Here is a 21,789-nt window from a genome sequence, read left to right on the forward strand (position 1 = left end):
GAGAAACATCGATCGGTTGTCTCTTGCATATAACCCAACCGGGGACCAAACCCTCAACGCAGGCGTGTGCCCTGACCGGGAATCGAACCGGCCAGCTTTCGCTTTGTGGGACGACGCCCAGCCCACTGAGCCACACGGGTCAGGGCAGTATGTTCCGGATTACTCCGCATGACAGACTTGTTGACAGACGCCTTCCAGATCAGCAGGAGGACAGGGCGGGGCGCGTCATGTTTACAAATGACACAGCTCAACTCGCGGACTAAATTTAACAAGCCGCCTGTGACTTTCTGGCTCTTCCCTGCTCAGTATGGACCCTGACGGTTTTCCACTAGAGGGCTCCCCTCTCTTGGTATTAATATGGTATCCTCCAATCCTCTCCGGGAGGTAGAAAAGAATGAATAACTTCGAGGCTAAGGTGACCATGTATATGGAGGCTTAACCGGTGTTGTACAAAAAGGCATCTGAGGATGTACCATTTGCACATTGAAAACTCTACTACGCAGTGACAGTGGTTCTTATCATCTGCAATATTTATTACCAATTAAATGAAAATTGACTTCTTAAGAACCTACAACCCTAAGAAGTCTTTTTACTGTGGTTACAGCATACAGAAACAGGGAAGAGGGGATTTCCAAATACTCACTGGCTTTTATTCTATGCAAATCCCGATTATTGGTGACTTTACTAAAAACATAATCAAGGGAGAGAAAGCCATTCCTGGACTTTTCCTATGGCAAATATATCCACCAAACCCACCTCCTCCCCTTATCCCTTACCTCCCCCGTGCAACCCTGCACCAAATGATAAAGTAAAACATCACTTCAGAGTCTCCTGAGGTTCTTGGTTGTTAGCATTGTTACAGAGTGTGACAATTTGCTGGGTTCCGCACAAGGCTGTTGCTGACTCAGTCCTCCTAGAGCCAGCTTCAAACGGAAGAGCCCTGGTCCTCAGAAGACGCGAACCAGCAGCAGACTCATGCAAACCAGCTCACCGCTGGGGCTGCAAGGGCTGAGAAAGGGAAGCCAACCCATGAGATCGGGGACACGGACACTGACCGGCAGTGCTCACAGACAGAGCCAAGGGCGGGGAGCCGGCTGCCCTCCTTTCCTGATAAGTTATACACATGTCTGCACATCCATTGGTCGTCCCAACAAGTGACTCGATCCGGCTGGGAAGAAAGATGTCAGTTCAGCCCAGATCAAATCCTTGAAATGCACAGCCTTTCCGCTATCCGCCACTTTGCTACCAGAGGCCATGACGGCCCCCGTCCGATCGATACCCGTTTCCGTGAGAAACGCTAATAAAAATCTAGTCGGCTGAGCCTAGCCTAGCAGATTGTTTGTCTTAAGGCTGATCGGAACCATCTCACTTTCATACAGTGTCAGCCTCGCAGCCTCTAAAGATGCGTTCCCCAGTGTGGCTGTTATACCTAAAACTAGTCCTCAGGTTTCCAGGCACACAGTCTGCTCATCCCTCCAGGCCTCAGCCTCCTCCCGCGCCCTCCGGACTTGGGGCCAGACAGCAGCCAGGCCTTGCATGAGCACGTCTGAGTCCCCCCCACAGCCAGCCTGGCCCGTAGGCTGCCCCGGGGAGCCTGGGATCCAGGAGATCACCGGTGAGCATTTTCAGACAACTAACTGTCCCCTGCCAGGCCTGACGCTGTGTTCCCTGCGCTGCAAATGTGCAGAAGCCAAGTGGTTCCAGGATGAGGCATCTCGCAATCTAGTAGTTCTACGTCTCCTTTTTGGAAATGCAAATATGCAATTATAATCCATGAGCAAAAAGAATGGACCCTCTAACCTTTATAAAGCCTGGTTTATGGGGCGACAGACTTGTTGCCTGGAGTGGAGAGCTGCCTCATCCACCTGCCTCTCTTCCCAGGAGGTAAAGCAGAATCAGGGCTGTTTTGTTGGGGCTACAGGCTGCCCATCATCTGAGCTTGCCTTTCTCCACACAGCTGCCGGACATGTCCCTTCCCTCCATAAAACTCTGCCGGCTCCCCACTGCCCTCAGAACCGTGTTCAAATCCCTTCATGTTGAGCAAGGTCCTTAGGGACCAGCCCAGACTTCCACTCCTGCAGCGTTTGATGCTGGAGCTCACCCCAGGACTTCAGCCTGGGCTCATCTGTCTGCTCCTGGTACACTGGTCTCTTGGCTGCTTTCCAGGGAGCTTCCTGCTCCTGGAAGGCCGGCTGAGGAGGCCTGCCTTGTTCCTAGAGCAGCGTGCTCACCCTTAGCAGAGCACCGCTCCCCCCCAGGTCATGGGACTCCGCTCAAAACCCGCAGTGGTCTTCCATCTCACTCGGGTTAAAAAAATTCCAAGTCCTCATTGATATGATCTGCTGGGTGGACTGCATTTCCTCACGCTACCCGGAGTTTACCCATAAATGCCAGCATTTTCCCACCCACCCCAGTGTCATAAAGCAGTTCCACCGTGTGGCGAGCAGTACTGCCAGTACTCATTTCTAGCAACAGCAACAGCTCCGATTCCAACGCGAAAGAGGGCTCTGAGACGTGTCTGAGCAGAGCCCATGGGTGGTTCCAGAGGCCGGGACTGGGGATTCTGCTGTTCCAGAGCCATTCATTGAAAAGGAGGTCAAGATATGGGTGGCAGATTGGACACTGGACAAAAACACGCCTTCCAGGGCATGGGGTGCTTATTTAATCTGCTACAGAGCAAAGTGAGTTTGTAAGTAGTTCACGGACAATGCGGAGAGAAGGAGCTGAAAAGGTGGCAGACATCAGCAGAGCACACTCCTCTGTTACTAATGTAACCCAATAATATTTAAGACACGTGCGCTGACTCTGTGCCAGGCTTTGGGTTGGAAGGGAGGGAGCTGCCAGCATCCTGTTCTCAGGGCGTGGAAATACGTGGGTGGGACCTTTGCATGACAACATAGGTATGTCCATGTATAGAATACATGTACACACACATCTATATTTGTGTGCATGTGCAGACTGCATGCACACAGGCATAAACACATATATTCCTCATTATTTATTTTCTGAACCTGCGCCCCTAAGCTGGTCTCCACAACCAGGACCCTAACCTATCTTCAAGGCCACCCTCGTGGTCGTATTGAAAGCACCCATTGTCTGACGCTCCTTCTCAAAACGCCGCAGCGACTCTCCACTCGCCACCACGTCAAGGAACGCAGCCGCGCTGCCCCAGGAACCGTCCACCTTATTCACGTTTCTTGAGGAGTTCGAGCTGCTGTGGGTTTCTCGCCTGTTTCTTTTCCACTCGAGAGCCCGTGCTCCTGCTTCTGCCTCTTCTGGAAATGCCCTCCCGCCCCCCAATGCTATACCTGCTAAGGCGCCTACTGTTTTCTTAAGCATTACATGAAGGAGTTTACTTTACAAAATCCTTTTTGTCTGTGTGACTTCTTCAACAGATCTTTTCCTTGTCTGATCCACACCCAGCCGCAAGGCTCCTGTAGTTCCTTCCCTTCTGCACTACTCAGATCTTGCCAAATACTATAGTCTTCTATATGTTGGTGCTGCCAATGTATCAATGACACTAAAAGCCATTTCCCTGTTAGCATCAGCGTATCTTGCTTTTTAAAAACCATGTGAGCACTCTATCAGTATTTTGTGGGCATTAACTCCACGTGCACCTTGGCCCCTGGGTCCCCGACATCTGTGGGCTCAGACGAAGACGCGGGGGCGGGAGGAGAAGCTGCTGCTTCCGGTTCGCTGCAGCCTGGACCCTTCGCTGCCCTGACGCTCCACCCTTTGGTCGCTGTGTCCCTAGAAGTGACAGTTCAGTTTGGTGCCACTCCCTCTTTTCTGATGATGCCAATACTCCTAGGCTTTTAAGACGAAGATGGAATTACGAGAAAACCTGATTTTGAAACCTCCATCGGATCATCAGGAGTCGAGGCCTGGCAGCAGGCTAGGGGTTGCTAACAAATAACCCGTAGTTTCAGCAGCGTCTCCAATCTGCTTGGGGTGTCACGTCTTCTGCTTCTTTTGGACAAAAAGTACTTCCGAAAAGAAACAGGCCTGCCCAGTCCCAACCCTCCCAGCAGATTGATTTGCGAACTGTATCCAGTTCGGCTCCACTTCAGCATGATTATTTCTGTGAAAGGCTTCCTCCTTTTCCTCCCAGGCTTGAAACCCATGACTCCCCTCCCTGTTCTGTTGGAAACAACCGGCTTATGCTGAGACCTGGCTCCTGCTCGTTACCACGCACGCACAGGTGGTTTGCAGTCTGGGTGAAGAGGCTGCAACATGGAAAGGGTGACAATGACAACAATGGCCATAATGAAAGGAAATGAGAAGACCTTTGTGTATGCCAGGCACCATTCCAAGTATTTTACATGCATTGACTCATTTAAAGGGCACTGGAACAACCCTTTGACATAGGTAATAGTTATGAGTATTATGTCCAGTTTACAGACGGGGCAAAGCAGGCTATCTAACTACCACTAGGACATGGAGAGCTGAGAAGTGAGTCAGGCATCTCTTAACCACCATGCTGTACAGCCTTTTAGTAGTAACACCACCCAGGGAAATCGGGAAGGTGAAAACACCCAGGGAAATCGGGAAGGTGAAACACCCAGGAAATATATGGCAAGCCTGCAGCCGGAGGAAGGAGGGGATCCAGTTGATCTCCTGGATCATGGGACCATGGTAGGTATCGCCTCACAAAGGGTGTGACAGCCGGAAGTGGAAGGAGGAGGCAGGGCAAGGGTATCAGAAGAAAAAGGAAAGGTGGGCAGAGAGAGAGAGAGAGAGAGAGAGAGAGAGAGAGAGGGGAGAGAGAGGCAGAGAGAGAGAGGGAGAGGAGAGGAGAGAGAGAGTGTGTGTGTGTGTGTGTGTGTGTGTGTTGCTTCTCACAAGGCTGGAGCCCAGAGAGCGAAGAGCTAGGCCCCTGCCAGGGCCCGACAGGAGGGCCGAGGCTGAGGGACGGGCTCCGAGACAGGCCGTGGAGTGCCTTAAACGTGAGCCGGCGGCCGTCCTGGCATGGGGAAGGCCGGGAGCACTTAAAATGGAAACTGCGCAGAGTAACCCTACCTAGGAGGCTGATACCCCCAGCCGTAAATAGCCTGCACCTGAACCTCCCTCGTCAGGTAACACAGAGCCTCCGTGGGCCAAGCCTGCCGGTCCACCTCTTTCTTTCCAGGTGTCAGCCCCTGATCTCCTTTCACACCCCTCTGAGGGCTGCAGGCTGCGGGCTCCAGCACAGGGCCTCCCTTGACTGACTCTGGAATAGGTGAGGACTAGGAAGATTGCCCCGGGATGAAAGGAGACCAAGGCAATAACCAAGAGGGGAAATCCCCAAATTTCTGGGGAGTTCAAGATATTTCCAAAAGATGGTACCTATGATAGATAATGATGTACGTGGAGCTCACAGTCCCTTTGTAGGTCCTTTGTATGGAGAGCCCAGCAGAACCCTCTGGGTCCAGACCGGATTGGCCCCTACAGAACCTATGACTCACAGCTCAGCCCAAGGGCAGCACGGAAAGGGTCTGGCTGCTGAATCTGATCATACCCCCACCCATTTCAGAACCTGCTTCCAAGCCCTTCTGGCTGGGTCCCTAGGTCACCAGACTTGGGCTGCTCAGCATAGGTGCCCCCTAACTCTGCAATTATTCTTGGACCTAGGTCAAATATAAATAAATACGGAACATTGTTTCCACACCATCCTTCTCAGGAAAAGCATACGCTGTTCTTCTAGTCCTTCTAGCATCGCCAAACGAGCCTCTTGCTCTCCTCGCTCCACAGCAAATATCCATCGTGCATCAGGGACGGAGCCGGGGGAAGCCAGGCACTTCCACACATTCCTTGCCGGGTAAGACTCAGAAATGTGCCAGCCGCGCAGAAAGATCTGGAATCCACTCAGTCTATCTTTGGACCATGCTGGCACGCAGGCAACACAGAGAGGCCACTGCAGCGTGAGCAGAGCCCGCAGCCCCGGGCTGCGCTTCCGACTGGCGGCTGAGCATCGCCATGGAGGTGTCCCACTGGTAGGCTACACTCGGCACCACCGAAACTAACGCTCTATCTCCCCCATATCATCCACCAACGACAGACAGACACAGACATGCACATACACGCACACACACCTGTTATTGCTCTGGTGATATGGATCTCAGCAATATCCCTCTAGTCAACCGGGCTCAAAATCAAGACCTGCCTAGACCACACCCTTGGCATCCTATCCTTTCTCAGACCTACATACTAGCAGCTTTACTTCCAAGACGTGTCCCTAATTCCTTCCGTCCTTTCCAGCTCCTCCGCCGCTTTCCGTGATCACGCATCACTCGTGGATCATAAACACTGCCTTATGCACTTGCATAGAACAAGCACTCCAAAAAGTTCATGAAAATAAAATTTGCTTTTTAAGGTGAAAAGGCGGTGAGAATTAAAAATAAAAGCAAGTATTTTTGTCATGACCATCACAGAAGGGGCCGGCGGGAGCACTTGAAGTGTGTGACTCACACAACAGACGCCTGTTGACGGCACGCCTGCATATTTTTAATAAAATGGGGCCACCTCAAAGCCTCCTTTAAAAATACAGTAGCATCTGTTTAGCCGCATGCCAGCAAGTCTAGAGGAGAGCAGAAATAAACTGAAGGTCATGACAGCTGCAGTGAACCGAAGTGACACGCGGGCTTGCCTTGTTCTTAATAACCATCGACACGGCTCTGTGACAACTATGACAGGGAAAGAATTGCGCTTAAATGGAACAGGCCCATCATCGGAGGAAGTGGATTGTAACAGAATAAAGGGGGGCTATTTTTAGGTGATTTCTCTCAACTGTATTTTTGTCTCACACCTAAAATTAGGCCCGCGGCTCAAAGCTGTCTGTAAGCAGCGCGGTGGAGGCTGACGCAACCGTTCGCCACCACTGCTCTCTGCAAACGGAGATCCAGCCCCACTTCCTGTCCTTCCTTTGCACCCCTGGGTCTCGGCCTCCTGGGGGTCTCGGCCTCCTGGGGGTCTCGGCCTCCTGGGCGTCTCAGGGAAATCCACCCTACGTAGTAAGAGGCCACAGCCCTGCTGGGGGAGAGGCCATGGAAGACCACCAGGCTACCGGCACTGGTAGGAGAGACGTGCTCCTTCCAGGCTGAAGGCTGTTCCGAGGATGGAGCTGCTGGAAGTCGCAAGACTCTTTAGGGAATAAGAACATCGACAGAGTCGGAAACACATCAGCTGCCTTCGATGCGCCAGCTCCAACTCTGATCTCTAGTGCACTTAATTCCATTTTAAGAACCAGCAGTCTGGGTCCTGGCAGAAACTGTGACTACATTATACAGTAAATGTAAGACACTCTAAAAAAGTTAATACATAAACATTTTTTAAAATCACATTTTAAAAATGCTACCCATCTTTGGTACTTGTTCTGTTCATTCTGAGTAACGACGCCATCAAAGGAACGGTTTTAAAGATGACAAATCTTGAACAAAATAGGGGATTTGAGTCTTAATGAGAAAATGGAAGTCCATAGCGGGGGAGCCTGTGTGGGTGTGGAGGCAGGAGGTGTGAGGAGACCGTGCTTTTTGTTTAGTTTTGGTGGGAAGCTGTAACTGCTTTAAAAAATAAAGCCTACTTTTTAAAAAATCACATCACATACACACAGAGAAATGCATTCTAGTGTTTACATGGAAACAAGTTAAAGAATTCATGGCATTAAAGCATCCTGGTCCCTGAAGCCACAGGGTGGGGTCGAGGAATGGGGCAGGGCCCAGATAACGCCAGTGGCCAAGGGCTGGTCCCCAGAACCCGATCTGGAAAGTGTCTTTTATCTTTGAATTAGTGGTTGCCCATGTAGAGCTCTTAGATTGTTTTGTTAACAAATGGAAGAGATAAACACTAGCTAAACGACCAACCAAACCTGCAGAAGCAAAGTACTGTGGCCAAGTGTGTGGAAGAGGCATTCCACACCATGGCTGTGTCAGTGTTTTGGGGGGATGAAGTGGAGCGTAATGAAAGAAAAAGAAATTAATACATTTATTTTTATTTTTTCTCAAATAATTGGGGGAAATGGTGCCATGGTTGTTTTGAAAAGAAAAACTACTTGGTTCAGCTTCTGAAATGCTGGCATATGAGGGAACAAGGTTTAATTGCACCGTGTTGCAGAGCCGGGGCACAGGCAGGTGAGGGGGGTGTCTCAGGTACAAAACGTTGGGGGGGGGGCGGGAATGTCAGTGCCGGGATGAGAGCCCGGGGTTGGGGGGCTCGGGCTCTGTCTCCCACTCCAGTGAGGAAGGCAGGCATGTCCACCCGGCCCCTTAAAGCCCAAGGTCTGCTGCCACTCGGCTCGAGCGCAACAAACTGCACGCTAGTCTTGGCTGCAATGAATACCTATTGCTTTGTGTTCTTCCCTTCCCTGTGTCTAATCCCAGGGGGGCGGCCAGTGGGCTTCACTGATTTGGGACTCTCACAGCCTACATAGTGATTTGCAGACAGACAGACATTCAAGTAGCATGTACCTATTGACAGGTGGTTTTTAAAGATTTGCTAAATGAAATGGGATGGAAGTAAAAAAGTAACGAAACAAACCTTTTCCCTTAAGCCTCTTAGAGTGCCCACGAGGTTCTTACATGACGTGTATCCCATCCACCCTCTGTCCAAGGGCATCAGCCCATTTTATAGCAAGAGCCAGTGATCCCACAGGGCAAGATAGATGTAAATAAAAATAACGAAAATGTCCAGGCCGACAATGACCTCCTTGTACTGATTTTTAAAGACAAGACTAATGATCAAGTGTTTTACGTCTCAAAATTTTAAAGTAGGAAGGAAACAAAGTTATTTTAAGTATGACCAATAGGTAGGGAGGGAAAAGCTATACTTTTAAAGAGAGATAAGGAAGCTGCGTAGTTGGGGCAGGGACGCGGAAGGATGCACAAAGGGGAAAGGAGAAGTGTGTACAGTCGCCCCGTCCATACTGGAGGGGGGTGTGCGCAGCGGGTGTTCAGGGAAGAGACAGAGAAGCACAGGCCGTGAGAGGGACCGCTGTATCCATTTCTACATCCACCTGCACACACACCTGTAGGAGGGGCACCGAGAAGACATATTGGGAGGTAAGTAGGTTGCCAGATACAATACAGGATGACCCGATAAATTCGAACTTTAGATAAGTGTAATTATGATATATTTCCACCCTACTTACACTAAAACAATGACTTGGTTTCATCGTTAAGTAATTTAGCAGTTCGGTTGTTTAACTAAGATTCAAGTTTAACCGAGTGTCATATTTTCATTTGTTGATTCTGGCAACAGCGATAAGGCAATGAAGGGAAGGTTGAATGGGAAAATGTAAAGGAGACGAGAAAAAGGGAAGGAGTAAGATGATTTGGAAACAAATGAACTTTCACTTCTTGTGGTTTCTGGGGTCCCAGGAAAGACTTTGAGCTACTTTGCACTTGGGCAAATACAGGCCTACACAGGACCTCCTGTGCTCGCCCCGGGTTCCCCCACCGGCTCCGGCCACAACTGAATGCCATCGTTCCAGCCAGAATCGGTCCCAGCGAGGTCCCGAGAAGGGGGTCAGCAGCTGCTGCGTAGTATGCAAGCAGAGCAACTTCCTCTATAATGGATGCTGAAACTATCTCAGGTTGCAAGGAACAGACGCAGCTCTCCGTGGAAGGGTCCGGAAATAGAAGTTCTCTGCCCATCGATCCTGAAATGCATTATCTCTGCAGCACACTCAGCACTTTGTGCGGTTAGATGCAAAGGCCGCAGAGGCCTGTAGACGAGGTCTTAGAGGCAGAAGGCCCCTTCCAATCGGCAAATCTGCTTTTCTAAACAGTAGATGAGATGAGACACAACGGAACAAGTAAGAATAAAACAACAACAAAAAACACAGAAACATGGGGGAAAGAGGAGGAGCCTACACAGCAGGGAGTGAAGATCCAAGATGCGGATCCTGTCTGGGGATGTTGACGCCAGAACACGATTGGCCCCAAGACCCCTCCTCGAGGTGGGGGGCGGGAGAGCAGAGAGGACAGAAGCTGGGGCGTCACTGCACTGGGGGAGCTGGTGAGTGGCTTCTGCACTGGCCTACTAATAAAGGCACTGTGTGTTCGTTCAGGTACCACAGCCTGAGTGGGCTGAGCAAGAGAAGTTTATTTTCCCATTGTCCAAGAGGCTAGAAGTTCAAGATCAAGATGTTGACACGGTTGGTTTCTCCTGAGGCCTCCCTCCCTGGTTTACAGGTGGCCGACCACCTTCTCCCTTCCCTCACATGGTCATCCCTCTGTGTGTGTCTGTGTCCTGAGCTCCTCTTCTTATAGGGACACCAGTCCTGTTGGATTAGCCCCACCCTGAAGGCCTCATTTAACCTCACTTCCCTTTGTAAAGACCCTATCGGCCACATTCTGGGGTCCTGGGGTCTAGGACTTCAACTTATGAATTTAAGAGCGGGGCACAATTCAGTCTGTGTAACAAGTTGGGTCTGTGACTTGGGGTCAAGGCTGTGGAGCCATAACCCACCTCCCAGGGCTGGGCACCTCCAACGTGTACCTGAAAGAACTTGGTAGCTGTGAACAAGCGACCTGGCTCAGGTCCGTGCCGCCCCAGGGTCCTCTGCACGCGTCATTGCCTCTGAGTTCCTCACGTGCAAACCAGGACAGCCCATGTGACCCTGACCCATTGTAACAGTGTGTCAAGGTCAAACGGATGTTAACAGGAGTCCACCCGTTGCCCCATGGTGTCCAGAGCAACAATCCCTGGTAGATGTTAATCCCGAATGTCACGCTCCAGGGTTTAGCTTCCAATTTCATCTCACTGAGGACGGAAGAACTGAGCCCCAGCGGACAATTGTCTCCAGGGCCTCAGCAAAGTGTTCTGTAAGTACGGAGAGCATCCGGGAGGAGTGCGCCCCTCGGGCCACCTCCCACATTCTTTCTATGCGGATGTTACCAGGGGCAGGTGGCTTCCCCTTGTAACACAAGCTGCCCCAGTGAGGTGTCACCGGTGAAGCCCGAAGGGGATGGTCTCTCTCACTCATTACATGCAACGTCCTTGAGCGGCTCCCCAGGCCTTTCCTCGGAGGGCCAGGCTGGCTGCTCTTCCTCCTTAGGGACTTCATCTTCACCGAGCAGGGAAGACAGGCAAGAAACAAGTCATCCAAACTGTAAAGTGTTTCAACTTGGTGAGAGGCTCCCCCCACCCATGAGCGCAGCCACGAAATAGGAGCTTCGGCTTTACAGTGAGTTCCCATGGGATTGAAAGCCAGGGGCCTGCTCGTGAAAGGAAAAAGAGCAGGTGTGTGCACAGAAGCGCCACCGACGCCCACTGGCGTGGTTCGAGAGCCTGCTGGGCTCTTCACGTGTATTCACTTACTCAGTCTTCACACCAGCGTAATGAAGCAGGGAGTATTTTAATGGGGAGCGAAACTGAGGCACAGGAAGGCCAGGTGATTGGCCCGAGGGTACACGGTTTCTGGGACGGGCACGCAGGGAGTCTGGCTCAGATGCTGTGCTGGCTCTTCAAGGAGGGCCATAGCTGTCATGCAAAACATGAAGAAGCACTACCTGAAATCCAACCCTGAGACGCGCCACCTGAGAAGGCCGTTCTGCCAGTCCTGTTCTCAGGCTTCCTAGGCCTGGCTTCCCTGGGGACCTAGGGGTGTCCCAGCCACCTCTGACATAGCCACAGCCCTGGAGGTGACATGAAGCCAGGGGCAGAACCCAGGCCAAAGAGTCCAAAGACCCTACCTGCTGTGTGACTCGGAGCAAGGACTTAGCCCCTCTGGGCCTCAGTGTTTCACCCTGTGATTGGACTATGACCATGGCAGGAGCTGACTTCCGTCCAGTCCCACGCGGGCCAACTGCTTGTTGGTCTCTGCCAGAGGGAACTCCCTGGATGGGAACGACTGCCCGGTAGGACTGCAGTGACAGCCAGAGGGTGACTGGAGCTGGCGGCTAACATCCCCAGCCCCTCGTGCCCACACAGTCTCTTGGGGTCCCCTGCAGGATGGAGCCCCAGTTTCCCTTGCTTTCTGCCCTTCCCCTCTCTCACTTCCTCGCTCCCTTCCCCGGCTTTCCGAGATCACAGTCCACATAAACTAACCACTGGCACACAAACCCAGGTCTCAGAGCACTTTGAGGGGAACCCCATGTGAAGACAGCGACCTCATCTAGCTCACAGAGGCTGAGGCACGATCACACGAAACTCGATGGGAAGGCGTTCGTTAAATCCCAAGCTGCTTACAGTGATGTGCGAGAGGAGCATGGTTTGGAGGAATAGTACAAGGCACTATGATAACTGCCAGGGAAAGGTCTGCATGCCTACAAGTGACTTTGGAGGCACCCCTTCTCTTCCCTACGCTCGTCCTCCCAGCCTGAAACTCAGCCGTCAGGATACCCTGGAGTTCAGGGTATGGGGGGGCAACTGTTATTTGGCAGCAAAGAGAATCGGAGGTTTGGTGAAACGCACGGGTTCTTCTAGTGAAGAGGGGGAGGGGCCCATCGCCAGGAAGGGGCAGCGTATGTAAATTATAGTGTATGGGGGGCGGGGCCTGAGGGTTAGGGCTCTGGGCGTCCAGCAGAGAATTTAGGGGACTGAGTGCTTGGGTGGTTCTCAGCTGGTTCTGGTTCTCCTGGCATCTGGGCCTTAAAGTAACATGTTCCAGAAGAATGTGTCCTTGTAGAGCTGCCATATGTCTGTTCATCTGACACCTACACTGAGAGTGCCTGGGCTTTTGTGAGTTTCGAGTTTCCATATGGAGCTCCACTGGTTCCTCGTATTCACCCAAGGAGGCTGGTGTTGTGTGTTCGAGTCCCCTTTCCTCCTCTTACCCGGACTCCCCACATTTTATGCTCGAGAATGCAGCCCTCGAAGAACATGTTTAAAGTTTTAGAATATCTGCTCTTTAGTCATTACCTAGCAACAAAATAAAATTAAAAACAAAAACAAAACAAAAGAAAATCATCACCACCACCTCTCTCCCTGTAGGACTGCCCCCACTGTGCAGCCTGAGTGGTGAAGGGCAGCGAAGTCCAAGGTCACACAGAGGGCACTGGTGAGGCAGATAAGCAGGAAGCTCAGCGCCTGGGCTCTTGCTCGGAGCCAGGCCAACCTGCCCGGGGTGTGGCCGGTCACCCCCACAGACTTCACCTCCATGTGCCAAAGCGCAGCAGGAAGGAATGCCATTGAACCTCACAAAGTGCACCGAGCCTTCCAGGCCACTCACTCGACGGCTGCTCTTATCCAAGCCAAACAGGCCGAGTCTGGCCCTGCTACTAAGGGAAAATTTATGTGCCTCGGACACAGAACTACGTTATTCATGTTAACATACATCGGTGGTCTTGAATGGCCTCCAAACCTGGGGAGGAGAAGGAGCCATGGCTTCTCCCAGGTAAGGGTCGGGAGTGGACGGTCCAATGACATATTTGGTCAAAAAAAGGAAGACGAGGCTGGGCTAAAGTGACGGCCCCAGGAGGGGAGAGAGGAGCTGATGCGTGAGGGTGCGTGCTGCTCGTCAATCACTGGAAGTCACTTGAAATGGACGTGGGCAAACGGGTGTGCCAGAAAGACCATCTCAGGAGGACGGCTCTGACATCTGGCTCTGGAGAGGCCCGGGGAAGAGGGACATTGCGGATCCCTGTCTCCCCACCCCCCCCCCCCACTGTCGCATCCTCCTGTGGGCAGCCTTGATCAGGTCCCCCGAAGGTGAGTGACCCTACAACAAACTAGGGCCTGTAGAGCCGCAGGGACGCAGGAGGGCGCACTGTGCTCCTGGAGAGAACAGCGAGTGACCCAGCGAGACGCCGCTAACCCAGGTGCGGGGGAGTGGGCGGGGCTGCCGCCAACAGCGCTGCCTGCGTGCTGTCAAAGCATCATTTTAATTCCCTTCTTGACCACCCCATCGTGTATTGTGATTCCCACTTCTCAGGTAAGGAAACAAGGCCTAAGAGGGTTTCCCCCGGTTCCAGTAGCCGCCCAGCTCGGAGCCAGGCCCATCTGACACGGGAGGCTGTGGCCACCCATTCCCAGCTCAGGTGAGCCCCGGCCGCAGGGGACGGAGTGTGTTGGGCGTCCAGTGGGTGCAGTGCTCTCTGCTGGCTGGATTCGCCATTATTATTGCTGGCGAGCCTCCACTTCCCTCCTTACCCCTAGCGTTCTGCAGTGATTCTCAAGGGGAAGGAAGGGTGGGAAGCTCCTCCAGGAGGGTCCAAATGGCCCTTGAAGATGTGAGAAATGACAGGCCATGTTTCTGGGGAGTCTCCCTGAGCAACTCGCTCCTCCTCCTCCTCCCTCTTCTTCTTCTCCTCCTCTTCCTCCTCCTCCTCCTTCTTTAAAAGAAAACCTTTTCTGTTGCATATAACAATGCACTTGGGTGGATATTTTTTAGCAATAGCTGTGAATTGGTGGCACAAAAGTAGCTCCTCTACCAGCCCTCTGTTGTGTTTGCACCAGGGCCCCTTGAGCCTAAGAAAGGGGCCCTGCTGGGCCATCCTGCCCTGGGCGCTGAGCCCTGAGGGGCGGCTGCACTCCGTCCTGTTGCAGATCTGATCCCCACGTGGTTGCCCTTTTCCCCTCCAGTCAAACCAACAATAGTTTCAGAAACCGTGACCGTCTGTAATGCCCAAAGGGCAGGAGCCTGTGTGGCACAGCTGTGAGGTTTAAAGATGCCCTTGAGGGCCTGTGGTCTGACCTCTTGGAAATTGCTGTTCACCTGCTTATGGACCCACAAGGTTTTAATTTTTTAATTTTATTGTTTTTTTAAGCTGTAGCACACTTTCCAAGCTATCTGCACACCCGAAGGTTTTGCCTCAGAGTTGTTTCTAATGCTCCTTTCCCATCACCGCCCTCCGGTAATCCTTCAGCAAACAACCACCAGAGCCACGTTACTCAGGGAGGAAGGAACGGTGAAGGTCAACTTTCCTCCGAATCTCCGTGACCTTGGCATTGAGGAGAGTTGCCGGCTGGGAAAGTTTTGCTTTAATAATTCCCACAGCCGTCCTTGGTGCTTTTTCTGAGGGGAGACACTAGACAGGGTGAGATGTCCTCGTACCAGGGCCAGAACAATAGATGCCACAGTTTCATAAGCTGCTGCTTGTTATCTGCTGTTCGCACCAGGCCTTGAGGCTGGCTTAGAAATAAGGGAGCGTGGGACAGCGTGGTGGCCTGCCTCGCAGCTTCTCTGACATCCCCTTCCAAAGTCACTTGCATCACGTCTCAGTCTCAGGAGAAAAAACCCGAACATTCCATAAATCAACTCAGTCGTGACAGATGACACCTCCTCCGTAGGGGGGTCCCACTAAAAACTTTACCATTAGTCTCTAGAAAAGGCAGGAGCCAGATTACACGGGGGAAGGAGGCAACAAGGAGTGTCTCAAGCAGATGTTCCGTGCCTACCAAGGTCTTATTTTTCAAGATGAAAAGCTTCCGTTTTAGTCTCAAACATCCATCCACATTAGTGAAACCGTGCTATATACCTGCTTCCTGGGTTCTGCCAAGTGGCCTCTCTTCTACATCTTTCGAGGTTGTTGGCGTCCATGACATTTTTTTATGATGCAACATGAACACACCCAGAAGTTGCGTGTGCAGCGAGCACCTACGTGCCATCCTCCAGCTCAAACAACGATCAACTCCCAGCCGGTCCCGTTCTGTCTGCACCCTGACCGGTGTTTCTCTGCTCATGAAAAACAGATATCTGAGATTGGACGACATCCAAGAAAAGAGCTCTCTAAAATGTAACAGCAGTCCCATTAAATAAAATGGACTCTAATTTCTTTACATCCGCCGATCCCCTCTCCGTGCACAAACTCTCCCAGTCTGCAGAGCCGGCAGAGGAAGAAGCAGCCAGGCCCGGAGAACATTTGCCTTTGCTCACACAGGGGCTCGGGGCCAGGAGATCTAGGATTCTTGCACAAGCATCACTGATAAACCTTCCAGAGACACGCGCCCATTCCCTTGGCAGCCTCTGGGTCTGCAGCTGCCGAAGCTGCTTGTGAAATGACAACTCAAAGAGCAGCTGAGACAGCAGAGTCCCCTCTGAACGTTGAAGGTATTGGCACCAGGCTGCCATTTTCACTGGATGGGTCCCAAAGGACACCCCTGGGTCACATGCTGTCCTCGCTCACTGCCTTTGACCCTCTGACTCTCATCTGTGGCCGATTCCCAGTACCTCCCGCTGCCCCGTGGACTCAGGCCACTGACCTCAGTATGAGGCATGGCAGAGGAGAGCACCGTCCAGCTCCTCAGAGTCCTGCTCCAGCGGCGGGTCCTGGCAGAGGGGGTCTGGAGCCCCGAAAACTTACAGTGGTCACCTCTGCCCACCTGTTTTTGGACTATTTTCCAATGACTGGCCTGGCATTCAATACATCAGGCTCCTAACCTTGACTTTGACTTCTGCTGGGTGACTTCCCACCCTGCATTGCCCACAGGGGCCTGTGCCCTCAGTCTACCAGTCTCGGATCTGGCTACTGGCCCAGCTGGTTCCTGGTCCCCGAAGTAACAGGGGCAAGTGCTGACTAAGCTGGCCTCGGGCAAACACAGCTTCTTTGGTCATCATTAGGCCCTCACAGCGACCCCGTGATGCGTGCATTCAGCGCATTTTTGCAGAATGCCTACGACATGCCAGGCACAGCTCGGTGCAGAGGACGCACTGGGAGCAGAAGAGACAAAAACCCCCGCCTTCATGGAGCCTCCACTCTCAGGGCAGGGTGTGCTGGGAGGTGGCGATTGCTATTCCCATTTACAGGGGAGGAAACTGAGGCTCGGAGGGGCTAAGTCATTAGCTTGGCATCACGTGGCACAGCAGGGGCCCAGCCTCTACCCTGCAGGACTGGAAAGCCCACAGGGTTTTGTTGGAACATACCACGCCACATCCTCCGAGATCCCCGCTGAAACCCCGTGTGGCCCACTGGGTGCCACACACGTGCAGTGGGGCGCAAGTGCACCAGCGCACCAGCACACCTTCGTGTGTTAAAGATGGTGGCGCTGCACGGGGGGGATCCTGCTTTCACCTGCTCGAAGTCACCTTCCGGCTCCTCGATGGTGACAGACCTCAGGAGAATGGAAATGGGTTGCTACCCGCACAAAATGGGTGTACCATGTCGCTGTCCCTGATTTTTAAATGACTTTATGTAAAGCAAAGGTACAAGCTTTATTCTCTTTGAAAATAATTGTCGCACATTGGCACGGGCAGAGTTGTGTCAAAGGTCATTTTATGGCTTTTAAAATAATACCCATGTGTTAACTTTTGCTATCCCTAAATTTGTTCCTTCAGACAGAACTGCATTTGGTTTGTAAAATCTTCTTACTGACACTTGAATGTGTTGGTGGTGTCCTGACAGGACCCAGGGTAGAATGTGTCCCGGCTTTCAGGGCAGGTGGCAGATGGGATGTCGTGGCTGGTTAGCTTACAGAGGGTGTGCCTTGTGAATTCTAATATCTTTGCCAAACTTACTAGTGCGGGAAGTAGAGCTAGGTACCGAGTGAGCACCTTGTGCCCAGTGTGGGCCTGGGCACAGTCTCCCCACCTAGCATCACTCACGAACTCACAGGGCTCGCTGGCCCTACGTTCCTTTCATCCCTCCACCCGTCTGTTCAGGGGAGATCTCAAAGCACTGAGACATGGCCAGCACCTGAGGCTCCGAGAAGCAGGCTCAGGGAGATGCACAGGAACTCATTCGGAGGACAGGAGGACTCTTGAAAGGTGAGACGTCAAGGGTCCCTCCCACAAGTAAGAAATCCATAGTGACAAAGCAACGCAAAGCACGACAGTCTGGTCTGGCGAGAACCAATTGCATTCTCCGCATTTCCATGACCGCGAGCAGTGATTGATGACTAGTCTGGCAGTCATTGGATTCAGGTTCTCACCTCTTCAGAGGCCAAGACCAGATGGGCTAATCTGTGCAGCAAAAGCTCCGTGAATTTGCCTGATGGCTGGGTCAAGGTTAAAGACACGGTCCGAAGCTCCTGAGCTCAGAGGCATTTGCTGCCCCCACTGAACCCTAGCGTGGCTGGCAGCCGAGACCCCATTTTTCCCAAGCCCACCAGCAGCCCAGCTGTAAACTAAAGACCAAAGGACACTGCCGTCCTTGGCATTGTTATCTGCCGCTCTGATGCTGATTCTGTGCTGCTAAACCGCGGGTTTTATTCAGAGGCCAACTTGCAAAATGTCTTTTTTTTTTCTATTAAAGAGGAGGAAATAACACCTATTTAAAAGGGAGAAAAGGACCCAACAGGAAAGTAGGGAGAAATGATAGAACCGTAAGGGGAAAAAAAGAAGTGAACGATGTTAGCAAGAGGCCCTGGAGATACAGGAAGAAACCTGGGCGTGGGAGTGAGAACCATCGACTTCCCGGCTCAGAGATTGGGGGTGGGGGGGTGGGGACAAGGTCTACCAGAGAGGACGGCGGGGCTTCGTGGTTCACAGCAGGGGCTCTGGTGCCGTTCTGCCAGCACCCGAACTGTGGCTCTGCCAGTGTCTAGCTGTGGGGTCCAGGGCCAGTACTTCCCGCCCTGTGCCTCCACTGGTCCATTAAAAGAGAATCACGGTCCCAGCTTCTAAGGGTGACTGTGAGGATTAATTCATGTACGTGCTGAGCACTTAGAACAATGCAAGGCGTACAGTCCACACTGCGTGGGTGGCTGGTGCTAGAGGCGCCAGTGCCTTTTATTCCGCCTGGACACACGATTGGAAGCAGTAGCGCAGTAGTAGCGCACAGAGCGGAGACGCTCTCACGGAGCCCAGGGAGGGTTCCAGCCTCCCCCACTTCCAGCTGTGTGACACTGGGCACCTTGGCAGCCTCCCTGTGCCTCAGTTCCCTCGTCTGTAAGATGGCCCTATTCACGCCCCCATCACGGCACGGTTGTAAAGAGCAGTCGAGATAATCCGCGTCTAGTGCTCAGCACAGTGGCGCGCGCAGTAGCCATTCCGCGGGCGCCTGCCATTATCACTGCCTATTATCATACGGTCCAACTCAGCCAGTCGGTAGGCCATCGCTCCCTTTTCATTTTGAAAACCCTTTCCTCTAGTGATAAAAGTAATAAATGCTCTGTGTAGATATTTGAGAGAGCAGAGTATGAAAAAAGAAGACAGCAATCACCCATCCTCTGGCAAGTAGATAACCAGTGGATGCTAGCACTGTTCCGTTTCCTTCAGCCTTCACCGGGGATCACCGGCAGGCGGGCACAGACGGTACCGGATCGTCTTCCCTCGCTGGGACCACTCTACCTGCACGTAGCCTGCTTGTTTTTCATGTCATGTTACCTGTCTTTTCCTTCGACAGTCTGGGACACGTGACTTTTACTGTCTGTCAAGCCCCCGCCGCAGAGGCGGGTTCGCGTTTCCAGGGTCCCAGAGCCCCACCCCCTTGCTTACAGCTTTATCTAGGGTCTGGGCTGAACGTATCTCCCCCTTTATGGCAAGAACGGGAAGGGAAGTTTGGGGGAAGGCGTACATGGCCCCAAAGGCCCCAGCTCCAAAAGGAGGCCCTCCTGAGTACGACAGTGTCTACTTGAACGTTCCCAGGGGTAGGGGAACGTTCGCGGGCAGCTTGCTAGGAATCCCCAGTCACCCTGGAGAGCGAGCAGGGTTGTGTGAGGAAAGCGAGGGTGAGTAGTCATGGCCAGAGCCCACCGAGGTCCTCAGGCATGGCCCCTTGGCCTCCTCCCGCCCGGCACCTTCCTGCCACGTCCCCGGCTCAGACGCGGAGCGAGAGCGGCTCACGTTCCTGGGCTCCTATGAAATTCGCTAAAGGCCTTTCTCTAGCAAGCGCCGGCAGGCTTTTCCTGCCAAGTCCCGCCCGGGCGGGCGTGATGGGTGCACAATGTGCCGCCAGCACACCGCCACAAGCCTTCTCCTCTTTGTTCCCGCGGCCCCTCCCACCTCACAGCTGCAAGAAAAGAAACACATTTAAATACTGTCCTGAATGGCTCTTTGGAAGCGTGAGTGGCAGGTCCTGCCACACCTCTCTCCGGTTCTTCACTGAGGCAGAGGGACTGCTTGCAGGTGCACGCCGGGCAAACGCGAGAGGGAGAATTAAGTGTTTAAATGGACTTGAAGACAAAGGTGTAGTTTTGCAAATGTGAGGCAGAGAACAAATGTAATACTATGTCCTAATGGCTTGGCCTAATGCAAAAGCCTTCTCCTCATCCCACTGGCCACTGTCAACCCTGGGTAAATGTCCCCGATCCCTTATTAGTAATGCTAATCAAAGCCCCAGTGTTGGGAGAATCCAAATGAGTGACAGTATTTAAGATTTTTAAGCCTCTTATTATTCCCAGTGGACCAGTACACATGCAAATTCCCTTTTCCAGAGTGTGGGGTAATATGCAATTCCACGAAGCTCCCCTCCACCCAGCACCCTTTCGCTCGCCTGCTTTCTTTTTGAAACCACAGCAAACACAAAACTCCAAAAAAGGCTCTCATGGGTTTTCAGATACCACTCCATGTTACACGTTTTCTTTCACAGAGTAACATGTATTTGCATGAGCTCCGCCTCCTGGAGACAGTGAGAAACCTCCCAATGTAAGCCACTGTTGACATTTCCTAATACGTCGGGAAGTCCACCTCGCCGTGCAGTCCTTAGACAAGGAGAACCATTATCTCGTGGAGTTGCCTGAATGCAGAGGCTCTGGCCAACAGTAAGGAGGGAAATGAACAGCCAGGGGCCACGGTACGCTCTTCATTATAATGTTCCTTAAGTATTTTAAACCTTGACACCCCGGAAGAGGCAGGCAGAAATAAATACCTGGCAAGTGCAGTGTCTTCTTACTTGGAAGTGTTGCCTTTCATGGTAAATAAATGGTTATCCAGTCAGTTTCCCTTCTGTTTTTAAAGAAAGAATGGTTTCCTCCTTACGAGGTTTGAGCTGGAACAGCAACATTAAGAAATAATGCTACCAAAACTTAGGAATCTACTTTTCAAATAAACTCATGCTGTGGCCACGCCCCTGCGGTAAGGCTTGGCCTGGGCAACCCAACTGCAAAGGAGTTATCAGCTGGTCAGAGGCACACGTATTTTCTTCCTCTCGTGTAGACAGTGTCATGTGACTGTGACGAGAAAACAAATCACAGGCTGTCAAAGAGTTTATTCTCTCATCTTGGACACGACCTAGAGGTCAAAGCAGATTTCAAAACAAAAGTTCCGTAAAATTCTGCTGCATTTCAAAAATCAAACCCATTGTATTCCTTTTTAGGTTTTGAAGAGAGTTACATCCTGTCTCCAAAGCAGCAGTAATAATTTAATTATGAGTGGACCAATGCACCACACAGGCAACTTTTGTATTGCTATTGGATTTTCAGTGCTTGAGAAACAGAGTAGAGCCCAAAAGACGGGGGAGCTAGGGGCCAGAAAAACAGTGAGACAAGCTGGGGAGGACTGCCTGGCTTCAGGCCTGCTCCAGAAATCAGCAGGCTCCCCTGGCCTTGCTGCTCGCTGACTCCCACGTTCGTGGAAAGAGAAAAGATGCTCTTTAGAGAAGCGAAGGAGACCAGGATGGGAGGGGCAGGCAGGGGAGAGTAGGAGGTAGGAGGAGGAGGAAACAAAAGAACTTCTAGCCCTGGTCTAAGCCGCAGATCTTCCAGAGCTAAGGCGAAGCCTGATCAGACGTATCACACAAAATGCCCTGTCCTTGCAATGATTACATAAAATCTTCCCTGCTGGCCATGAGCATCGATGTTTAAAGTCCTAAACACTAGTTATGAAGAGGTTTAACTCTACTTCTGAGTCCTATTCACACAGCTATTCATTGATGCATGTGTGCATTCATTCATTCATTCATCCAATGAGGGGAGTGCTTGCTGTGAGCCCCACACAACGGACAGAAAAGACCACAAACCATAAAATATGGACCCCAGTCAAACAAAAGCAAAATT

General features: G+C 52.0%; 1 protein-coding gene across 1 annotated transcript in view; it reads right to left on the bottom strand.

Moving 5' to 3' along the window:
* Positions 1–21,789, bottom strand: part of WIPF3 (WAS/WASL interacting protein family member 3) — a 72,857-nt gene that overhangs the window by 22,889 nt on the left and 28,179 nt on the right. The gene's annotated exons all lie outside the window — the stretch shown is intronic.

Source organism: Phyllostomus hastatus, unplaced genomic scaffold (genome assembly GCF_019186645.2).
Source record: "Phyllostomus hastatus isolate PE091 unplaced genomic scaffold, TTU_PhHast_1.1 phas_scaffold_78, whole genome shotgun sequence".
Classification (NCBI taxonomy): domain Eukaryota; kingdom Metazoa; phylum Chordata; class Mammalia; order Chiroptera; family Phyllostomidae; genus Phyllostomus; species Phyllostomus hastatus.